At 40.9% G+C, this 11966-nt stretch overlaps 1 pseudogene; it reads right to left on the bottom strand.

Moving 5' to 3' along the window:
* Positions 1 to 346: 346 nt before the first annotated feature.
* LOC121942835 overlaps positions 347 to 11966 on the bottom strand; it is an 18507-nt pseudogene continuing 6887 nt past the window's right edge.

The raw sequence follows: 11966 nt of genomic DNA, 5'->3' as shown, positions 1-11966 counted from the left end.
CCCAAAAAACAAAATAACACTAGTTTTCTTTTTTTTTACCTGCAAATTTGCGACTTTCCGAGTGGAATATCCGACTTTCTTTTCTTGCAAATTTGTGACATTAATCCCGGAAATTCTGAGTGTTTTTTTTTTTTTTTTTTTTTTTTTTTTTTTTTTAATTTTTGACTTCCTAAATCTGAAAATAGTCACATTTTTTCTCATAAATTTGTGACTTTATTAAATCAGAGAATATCCAACTTTTTTTTTTACGACATTAATCCTTTTTTTCTCACAAGTTTGCAACTTTAGAAAGTTTATAAACTTTCTAAACTTTTATTATTTTAGTATTTTTTTCTTAAATGTGCGTTTTTCCCTTAAATTCCCTCTAAAATTAACGTTTATCTCAAAAATTCTGAAATTTCCTCAGAATTTTGTTTTTTTTTTTTTTTTTTTAAATGAGTTTTTTAATGTCTACACGCCGTTGAAAGAAGGAAGGAGATCAGAAAAAACCTGACGGATGATTTGAAACATGCAGGAGTGTGAAGCTGAATTAATCTGCAGAAGCTGCTGCGGAAACCAGACGAGCCAGCAGGCGGCTCTGATCCAATCACAGGCCTGCAGCAGGTCAGCTGACAGTCCGCTCCCGACACGTCAGGAAGTCCGTCCGTCCGTCGTCCCCTCTGGAGCTTTTTATCGGCAGTGTCGGCAACAAACCCCGAGAAACAAACAGGATGTGGCACGAAACAGAAACATCTTCTCTCTGATTGGACGGAGCAACATGGAGAAGAAGAAGAAGAAGAAGAAGCGCGGCGTGACGAAAGTGCCAAAGTCTTTGCATTCATCGAGAAACGAAAGGAGGTGAAGTTTCTACATGGCTTAAAGCTTCAGAGTTCTCAGCGCTCGCTCAGCTCGGGAAACATCGGAAACGATGGCGATGGTTACGACGTGGCGATGAAGAAGAGTAGGTGTGCTCGCCTCCCGGCGCCGTCTCAGCAGGCCTTTTTGCATAAAATGTAAATCATCATCATCAACGTCCTCTTTTTTTTTTCTTTTTTTCTTTTTCAAACAAGCCCCTCCCCCTCGCAAGAAGATTTTCCCCCGTTTTTTTTTTAGCTTCTTTTTTTCTTTGTTTTCGTTGTTGTCGCCGTCGTCGTGGCGGTTGTTGTTGTTGTTGTCGTCGTCGGTGTGGTTGTTGCTGAACAGAGGGAGTGTTAAAATGGGAGTTCGCCTCCTCTCCTCCTCCTCCTCCTGTGGGGGGCGCTGCAGGCTATGATCCGTCCTGCTCTGTGCAGTCCTCCTGCTGCTCCTCCTGGTCCTGCATGGCCCTCCGCTCCACGCTGTTTATCGTCGGGCTCCGCGAGGACTTCAGCAGCTTCTCCTCCAGCTCGTGCAGCATCGGCTCCGTGTACATGCAGACTGCAGAGGACAGGGAGGACAGGGAGGACAGGGAGGACAGGGAGGACAGGGGGGACAGGGAGGACAGGGGGGACAGGGAGGACAGGGAGGACAGGGGGGACAGGGAGGACAGGGGGGACAGGGAGGGACAGGGAGGACAGGGGGGACAGGGGGGACAGGGGGGAGAACAGCACTCTGTTAACCACAGTGAGACACGTGTTATCACAGAAAACATCACAAATAAGAAAAGTCACGAAAAGTCAACCCGTCTGTTTTTTATGAGACAAATCTGAAACTTTATATTTCAGGAGGAGAGAAGAGGAGAAGAGAGAGGAGGAGAGAGAGAGAGGAGAGGAGAGGAGAGGAGGAGGAGAGGAGAGGAGGAGAGGAGGAGGAGAGAGAGAGAGAAGGAGAAAAGAGGAGAGGAGAGGAGGAGAGGAGAGAGGAGAGGAGAGGAGAGGAGAGGAGAGGAGAGAGGAGGAGAGAGAGGAGAGAGAAGAGAGGAGAGGAGAGGTGGAGAGGAGGAGAGGAGAGGGATGGGTGGAGGTGAAATGGAGGTTAAGGCAAGGTCGTGGAGGAAGAGGAGAAGATGCAGCGATGTAAAGGAGGAAGGGGAAGGTGATATTTTGAAATGAAGATGGGGAAGAGGACAGGAGACGGACAGGAGGAGGACAGGAGGAGGACAGGAGGAGGACATGGGGAGAGACAGAGCAGCTGAAAGAGGAGACGCAGCCTCATGTTTCCTGTTAAACCTCCATCTGTGATATTAGAGCCTGTCCTCACGCTCAGAGGAAGTCCCCGCAGGACGGACGACCTCTCTGAATGACGAGCGGCTCACACCTGACCGAGCGGCCGCTCAGGTGTGAGCCGCTTTTCTCACACACACACACACACACACACACACACACACACACACACACACACACACACACGTGTACGCACGCACGCACGTTTTTGGTTTGTGTGCAAAAATCTTAATTTGTAAAGTAGTTATCTAATAATAGAGATAATGGAGTAAAAAAGTAAAAATATTCCACTCTGAAGTGTAGTGCACTGAGATACTCAAGTATCAAAAAGTAACCTCAAATATGTACTTAAGTACAGTACTTGAGTAAATGTACTTAGTCACATTCGGCTCCGGTCAGCAGAGTAACTGAAGTGAAAGTAACTGGCTTCAGTGTAAAATCTATTTATTTAGGCCTGAAATGTAATAATCCAGAATGGCTCTAAAACAACATTTAAATTGCATTTTTTAATAATCCTCAAATATAAAACTTATTTTTTTGTTGTGCTGGAGTTTAATCTGTGGCCTGTGAAATCGTAAATGTCCACAGAAAATAATCTATATGATCGAAATTTGACTAAATTATATTAATACATTTTTTAAAAAAAAGTCTCAGATGTCAAACTTCTTTTTCTTCGTGGTGTGTGAATACGAGATGTTTTTCGTTATCTTGGTAAGAATGTTCTTGGCTGCTCGTGAAATTTTCTCCGACCTTCAGAGAAAAGCGAAGATAGAAAATGTTGGTGAAACCCGAAAATCAGCAGCTACTGACGAAATAACAACGAATCCTGGATACGAGCAAAAATAAGGGCAAATTTGTCCGTATGCATCACTGTGTGTGTGTGTGTGTGTGTGTGTGTGTGTGTGTGTGTGTGTGTGTCTCTCACCTTCGATGGGTCTCGGGACAAAGTGCGAGCACGGTTTGGTCTTCTTCACGCGGTTCCCCTCATGATGACGCCGTCCTTGTTGAGGCCGAGGAACCAGGCGCGGCCCGACTCGTGCTGCCGGTACAACATGGACGAGTAGATGACGTAGTAATTCTCAAACACCGACTCCTTGAACTTACACTCTGCTGTGAACACATCCTGACACACACACACACACACACACACACACACACACACACACACACACACACACACACACACACACACACACACACACACACACACACAGAGTAAGGATATCATTGCTAAATTCAGTTCAAATGAGCTCTTCACTACCTGTCTTGTATATTTTTTATTTATTTATGTACTGTTATTTATTTACTTATTGCTTTTTATTTATTTATTTATTTATCTACAATTTATTTATTTTTCTTTTTTCTTTCTTTTTCTACAATTTATTTATTTTTCTTTATTTATGTATTTATTTATTTATCTACAATTTATTTATTTTTCTATATTTACTTATTTATTTTTCTTTCTTTCTTTTTTCTTTCTTTTATATCCTTAAATATACATACATATGTCTTTACATCATTAGGTTTTAATATTTGGTGCTCTTGCCTGTAAAACACTTTGAATAAAGGTCCTTTACAAATTAAGATTATTATTATTATTATTTGACCACCAAAATCTAATCAGTTCCACGTGACTCCAAGTGAACATTTGGGATTTGCGATAAACTCCTCTTTATCACTAAAATGCTTTTATGCTGCTGTGAGGCCGTATGGCAGTTTGTGCCAGATCAGTGTTCACGAGAATGAAACACGCAGACGAACTGAAAACGCAAACACACAGCCGTCCCGGCATGAGACGCTCAAATATAAGACACGTTAAGACCATAAGGACTTGCAGACATGCTGTGGGTGTCCCCACGTTGTCCTCCTGAGGGCCAGACAGTCAGCTGTGTTTGAACAAAGAGTCAAAGTGGACATGTTGCTTAATATGATGATTCTCTTAAGGCCAAACGTGAAGTAAATTTAGCACAGGTGTGTGTGTGTGTGTGTGTGTGTGTGTGTGTGTGTGTGTGCGTGCGTGTGTGTGTGTGTGCGCGCCCTCTGGATATAGCCGTGTGTGGTCGCCCTCTGGATATAGCAGTGGTCAGAGCAGCAGAGAGAGCCAATCAGAGCAGAACAAACCCACACGATGCAGAAACCTGTTCCCACATTTAACAGCAGTCAAAGGGTTTTTTTTCACGGCACAGAAGAGGAAACGGACACAGACACACAGATCTGAGTCTCATTCTCAAAGTTCGGCCGCCGTCAGGCCTTTGAAAGGTCACCTTTGCAAAATGACAGATGGCCCGGGGCCAGTCGCAGGAGCCCCACACATGTTTGTAGGATTTTAAGACACTTCTAGGATTTTAAGTAGAGCTGGGCGATATGGAATAAAGTCTTTTCACTATACTTTTTCATATCAGTCAGTTTTGATATTTATCACAGTATATATATAATCAATATTTCTGTGGAGCTTAAAGGTTCCTTTGACTCCTCAGTGAGATATGAAGATATCATCAGGTTCATTTAGGTTAAATATTTATTTTCTGTCAGACATTGAACATGACAAATATACTGTAGAACAGCATCACCAGCTGGAGGACCTATTCTACTAAAACTCACAGAGGTCCAGGTACTAAAATGTCCTCCCAGCAAAGGTCCGAGCCTCAAACCTAACATCAATATCACCATTAACTGAACATTTTACTTTGATTACGATTAAAGATCGATTATTTTGCTTTTTTGTGTTTTGTTTTTTGCCCTCATAGTTCACTGACACAGTGTCATGTGACCATGGTGTGTTGGAGTGTAATAAACATATGATTTATTATTATTGATTAAACTTTCCAGCATTATATAAAAATGAAGCTCCATCTTAAATAAACTCAGGTAAATTGAAGCACATTGTGCTGATAATAGGCCAACCTCTCCTGACTGCAGGACTCTGACTTCAGCTTCTGTCAAACTTCTGTGCTGTTAATCATTTTACTCACTCAGGAATTAAAAACTTTTGAGTCGGCCTACTTCTCCTATAGCTGCCAACAGCCGACATTCACAGTTAGAGAAAGGCTGAAAATAAGCTCATGTGCTTGTGGCCCCGGGCCCCCAAAACATTACATCCGCCCCTGGTAATAATAATGAGAGCTCAGCGCGAGCGGCCGGATGAGACACGGAGCGATGCGTCCTGCTGTTTCTAAATAATTCATCCAAAGTCTGATTAAAGCTGAAACTAACACAAAGTCGTCTGTAGAGTCTAAAGAAGTCACTTTCACCTCTGCAGATGTGTCTGTTTCAGACACTTTGGTGCTGTGAGGAGAAGCTGCGCTCTGTCTGTCTGTCTAACTGCGCTGCTGTCGCACCATCAGCTGTTTGGTCCGCCATGATGAAATGCTGTGGGCTGTCAAACACTCAGCTGTTCTACAGTCAAAGACCTTCACTTTTTACATGATTGTTTAACACTTCGGCCCTTGCTGTGTTTTGGCGTGAGATTTTCCTCGATGTCATGAGAGCGTGAGACAGAGCCCAAAAGTGTGAGACGCGGCACTGGGGCAGCAGCAAAAAAACAAAAACTGCTTTGCACGTAGCATATTGAACATAACTCATTTTGTGTGTTTTTTTTTATCTAAAAACATTGCGGCATCATGACAAAAACCTGGCATTTAAAGGGTTAAAATTGTTAAAATTAATGAGTATTTGATATTTATGATTAGGACTGATGTTGGTTGAAGAAATGAACTAAATAAAAAGAGAAAATCATGTTAGTGTATCATATTTTTCAAAGCTAGACTTAAAAAAAACGCGTTTTGTGCACAGAGCGATGCGAGTGTGTGTGATTTGACAGCGAGCGCTGAAGGGAAACAAGAAAAGAGAGCTTTTCACTGTTTTTTTGTTGATTCACTTGTTACCGAACATCTAGTGTGACTACGAGCCTAATAACATTGTCATTGTCATTTTATTTCTGCGGTCATATTTCGAGCTTCCTGCCTCACGGAGAGAAGCTGCCCGAGGTCACCTCCTCGTGTTCGCACAGATCTCCCGTATCGTCTCCGTGGTCCCGCTCCTCCTCCATCACTCCGGCTCCTCTCGGATGCTGCGCACACAGCCACTGAAGAATTGCATTTTAAAGTTTTATGGACGGAGCGGACATGAATTATGGATGGAGGACGGACTCGGTGAGGCGAAGCAGCGGCTGTAGCTGCACTCTGTCTTCAGCGCACTCTGATCAGGACGCTTCAGCACCATCGACACAAACGGGCACTTTTCAAAGTATCCTAAAATTCAACTTGAGGACCCAAAGTAATGCTACGTATGTGGAGTTTTTGATGTAAAATGACTATTTGAAACTAGAAACTACAACAAATTTAAATGTGTCGTAATTTGCCTGAATCTAAAGGTTAAAAAGAGAAGAAATTACATATTAACCCCTTGAAACCTGAAATTGCCTTTTAAGAAAATAAAAAAAAATAAGGAAAGCCGGCAATGAGCAACTTGAAAGAATGACCCAAAAAATAAGCAAGAAATTTGTAAAAAATAAATAAATAAATAAATAAATAAAATAAATAAAATAAAAACCATTTACATAAAATAATAATCATTTCTGACAGTTATTATAAATGTAGATAAAGTTTTTTGGGGGGGGGGGGGGGGGGATTTTTCCTTCTAATGATTCTCTCTCTTTTTTAAGCTACTTTTTGAGGTATTTTTGTTGTCACCTTTTTTCATTTTTTTTTGGCAATTTGTGAGACATTTCCTGTTGAGTTGATTATTTAAGTCTAAATTCTTGCTTGTGTTGTACGTCGCTTTGGATAAAAGCGTCTGCTAAATGAAATTGTAGAATTGTAGAAATCACAAGTTCGCTGAATGTTTCAAAGGTTTAAATGTTTGGGAAAGAAAAGATGATTGCTCATTGCTTATTGTGGAGCAGCTGCAGTCTGGAGACGTGCATGTTGCTGGAAATTAACCCTTTAGGGCCTGCTTTAATGTTACACGCACTCATATCGCTCTGTGCATAAAATGTGCTTTTCAAAATAGAGCTTTAAAAAATATTATACATAAATATCATTTTCTCTTTTCATTGAGTTCATTTTTTTAACCAACATCAGTCCTAATCATAAATATCAAATATTCATTCATTTTCAGGATTTTAACCCTTCAAATGCCAGGTTTTTGTCAGGATGCCACTATGTTTTTAAATGAAAAAAATAATAATAATATTTTCTATAATACTACATGCAAAGTTGATTTCTTTTTGTTTACCACAGTCTGGGATATGTCAATGATTAGCAGCAACATGGATTTTTATACATTATTATTTTTTGTTCAGTGTCAAACACTCACACTCGCTCTGCACACAAAATGCACATTTCAAGATTAAAGCTATAAAAATAACGAGATATTATTAATATGATTTTCTACTTTCATTGAGTTTATTTTTTTTTACCAACTTCAGTTCTAATCATAAATATCAAATACTCATTAATTTTCAGGATTTTAACCCGTTGAATGCCAGGTTTTTGTCACAATGCCACTATGTTTATAGATGAAAAAAAATCCAACATATTCGAATTATGTTTGACGCAGCAACATTGATCGTGACAGTGAAATAGCATGTTTTCTTCCCCACAGTCTTTAGACTTATTATCGGAGCTGAGCTGGAAATTTCAAGATTAAACAAAAATACACAATATTTGCCAAAATTTATGCCATATGCATGAACAAAATAAAAAAAAAACGACAAATAAAAAGTGTTTAAAATGCACCAAACAGTCCGACAAACGTATCGAACAAGGCGTGTTTTCTGCAGACCGATGAGAAGAAATCTCAGAGTCTGCAAAAACCAAATGATAAAGTGAAGATAAGACAGAAAGATGAGAGACAAAGATGAGACAGACAAAGATGAGAGACAAAGATGATGAACAGACTAGTTCTCTTACTGATGCGTAGAGGAATCCCTCTGCGTTCATGGCCACGTACAGTCCAGCCTTCACGCCCTGGATCGCCACAACCCTCAAACCCACCGGGATCAGGTTAAAGAGGGCTGCAGGGACAGAGACAGAGACAGAGACAGAGACACAGAGAGACACAGAGACAGAGACACAGAGAGAGACAGACAGAGACACAGAGACACAGACACAGACACAGAGACAGAGACACACAGAGACAGAGAGACAGAGACAGAGACACACACAGAGACAGAGACACACACACAGAGAGACACACAGAAACAGAGAGACAGAGACAGAAACACACAGAGACAGAGACAGAGACACACAGAAACAGAGACACACAGAGACAGAGACAGAGACACAGAGACAGAGAAACAGAGACAGAGACACACAGAGACAGAGACAGAGACACACAGAGACAGAGAAACAGAGACAGAGACACACAGAGACAGAGACACACAGAGACAGAGACAGAGACACACAGAAACAGAGACACACAGAGACAGAGACACACAGAGACAGAGAAACAGAGACAGAGACAGAGACACACAGAGACAGAGACACACAGAGACAGAGAGACAGAGACACACAGAGACAGAGACAGAGACACACAGAGACAAAGTCACACAGAGACAGAGAGACAGAGACACAGAGACAGAGACACACAGAGACAGAGAGACAGAGACACAGAGACAGAGAAACACAGAGACACAGAGACAGAGACACACAGAGACAGAGACACACACAGAGACAAAGTCACACAGAGACAGAGAGACAGAAACAGAGACACACAGAGACAGAGAAACAGAGACAGAGACACACAGAGACAGAGACACACAGAGACAGAGACACACAGAGACAGAGAAACACAGAAACAGAGAAACAGAGACACACAGAGACAGAGACAGAAACAGAGACACACAGAGACAGAGAAACACACAGAAACAGAGAAACAGAGACAGAGACACACAGAGACAGAGACAGAGACAGAGACAGAGACAGAGAGACAGAGCTGGTTACTGCAGAGGTCAAATACACAATAAAACAGAGATACTCAGCTTTCTTTAGGGGCCACTCTCACAGATTGGCAGGAGGCCAGGGGCCAGTCGGAGAGGCCCCGTACATGTTTCTAGGATTTTAGGACATTTCTGGAAATTTTAGGACATTCTCTGATATCATGACATTTACAGCATTTTATGACATTTATAGTTTGATAATTTGAGGACATTTCTCTGATTTTCTGACATTTCTCTGACTTCAGGAAAGATTGAGGATTTAAGGACGTTTCTTTGACTTTAGACATTTTCTTAGATTGTAGGACATTTTCTGGATATTTCAATTTTGGAAATTTTTCTGACATCGCAACATTTACAGCAGTTTATGACATTTCTATGATTTTACTACATTTTAAGAACTTTGGGACATTTTTTAGATTTTAGGATTTTTTTTAAAGGCTTAAGGACATTTCTGTGATTTTAGGACATTAGTGTCTCTGTGTCCTCTGAGGCTGTGTCCTCTGTTGGGGGTGTGGGGGATCCTCCTCTGGCTCTATTTTGATGCTGTTTTTATGTCTCTGACACCTTATGGAGACTAAAAGGACAAAAACTATCACAGAGTCCATCACTTTATTTTTATTGTCCATTAGAAAATGTTGGGGGCCACCAGGGGCCCTATCAGGGGCCAGATTTGGCCCTCCAGGCTTTAAGCTGAGCATCACTGCTTCATCGCTTTGCTTTTTCCCTTTTAATTTAATCAAATTAAAGCAAAATATATTTTTACAAACAACAATGAATCCACCTTAAAATATTTCGAACACAAATCTCCTCGCAGCGCGCTAAACTGTGTTCGTGTTAAACGGTTAAAATCCTGCTGGATGAGACGCTTCCAGCTGATAAACGGAGAAACCTCGCTGAACAAAAGAGAGAGGGAGAGAGGGATGAAGTGATGGGAGGTGATTTAATCCTCGGGGACAGAGAGCTGCAGTGTGGGTGAGGATGAGGAGGAGGAGGTGGAGGAGGAAGAGGCCCGTGGCGATGGCTGCTGTTAATCCTCCTTTATTTAACTCTGAGATGATCTGAGGGGGGGGGGGGGGGGGGGGTCCAAAACATCTCCTCCTCCTCCTCCTGCCTCTCTACTCGTCCTCTTTTTGATTCTCGTTTCCAAACCGCAGGATTTAAAAGAAGAAGCAGAATCTGTAATCCTGAGCTCATCCGACGCTCGCGCGGATCCGGCACAAACACAACGGATATTTATGACACTCGGATCTTTGGTTAAATGCAGCCGCGGCGTCAAGTGTCGGATCAGATTCATTTATTAAAAAATGTCAGTAAAATTAACAGCAAAGTGCTGTAAAATCACCATGAAACAGTCTTCAATATTCTGAAAACTGTTCGTTTCAAAGTAAAAAGATGCTGAAATAATAAAATTTCTTTGTAGAATTTACAGATTACTGTAGTTTTTTTACAGAAACACATCGTATTAAATCTTAAAGTCATAAATTATGATTTAAAGATAATTCGTAACAATGGATTTTACAACAGACTTTCAAACATTTGACTGTCACATTTGAATAAAAAAACTGGACTTTCTCGTTGATGTTGACTCTAAAAACAAACAAAAATAAAAAATAAGAACAAAGCAAAAATAAAAATAACATAATAATGTTTTTGGCATAAATATTTACAAAAAAGTTTTTTTTTCCTGCCGATAACAGCTATTTGAAATAGAAAGAAAAATAATTATGATTTTTCAAATGTTTAGATTTTCAATTGCTAATTTCATTTGAGGGTTTTTGCACGTAAGGTGACTCGTGATGGACCTGAAGAAATTTCATTTTTTCGTCTTCCCAATGGACGATTTTACGGTTTAAAAATGTGTTCACAGTTGAATTACTATTGACAGTTTTAGCTTTTTTAAATATATGTGTCGTTCTGTAAAATTCACATTAAGACAATAAAAAACATGTTTTTTTACCAGCTGGCATCATTGTGTGAAGCACGGAGGGTTAAAGGGACGCGGCGCGTCGAGCGTTCAAACTCGATGAAAATGTGAAGCTCTCTTCCTCTCATGATTCATGCGACCCGCTGGAAGTCGGTTCAACATGAACGAACTTGAGATGCTTAATATTCTCCAACTCAAATTAAAGCTCAAATCCAGCCGTGACGACTCGTATGAGCTTCACGAATATTTCTGACGTCCATCGTGGATTTAATTCTGTCGTCATCTACATCCGTACGAGCAGGAAGAAACCACGACAAAGACAGAAAACAAAAACACGAGGAGAAACATGAAACGGGATTCATGTAAACGGGTTATTTTCGGGATCTCCCGCTCTTAAAGGTGCACGAACAAATAAAAACACGTTGATCTGCAGCAGCTGCCTGCAGCACGTTTGTCTCCGGGAGCACGAAGACGAACGATCGAAATGAAGCGACGCAAATCAAATATGAACAAAATCCTGTTACTGAGTTTCTGTTTCTCTCCTAAAATGTTTCCAGAAACGTGTTTTACTCTTTAAACGTAACACGAGATCGTTTGTTACCAGCGGGAACGTTTATTGGTCGGGTGCGACGCAGTGCATTCTGGTAGTTGTAGGTTTGGTATCTTTTGAACAAACGCGTCCATTTTCCTCGCTTTTTTCTGGTCACGTTGCAGCAGTTTCTGCAGGGTTTTTGTGTTTGTGCTGCAGAGACGGAGCAGCTTTATGTGAGGACCGAAATACTTTGTTAGGGTCCAAACTTTTGGAAGGTTTTTAGCTGAATTATCCACAGAGGTCTCTTCCTCTCCAAAACAAACAACAGACCAGCTGATTTAAAGCGGGAAAACATTGAATGAAAACATTTCTCGAAAAAATATTAAATAAAAAAATTTAAAAAATCTGTTTTCCTGAAGCAGCTCTGTTAGCAGAAGGGTTTCTAACAAC

The sequence above is a fragment of the Plectropomus leopardus genome, chromosome 5 (assembly GCF_008729295.1).
Source record: "Plectropomus leopardus isolate mb chromosome 5, YSFRI_Pleo_2.0, whole genome shotgun sequence".
Classification (NCBI taxonomy): domain Eukaryota; kingdom Metazoa; phylum Chordata; class Actinopteri; order Perciformes; family Serranidae; genus Plectropomus; species Plectropomus leopardus.
Note: the sequence above shows the minus strand (reverse complement) of the source record. Positions and strands in the feature narration are given on the sequence as shown.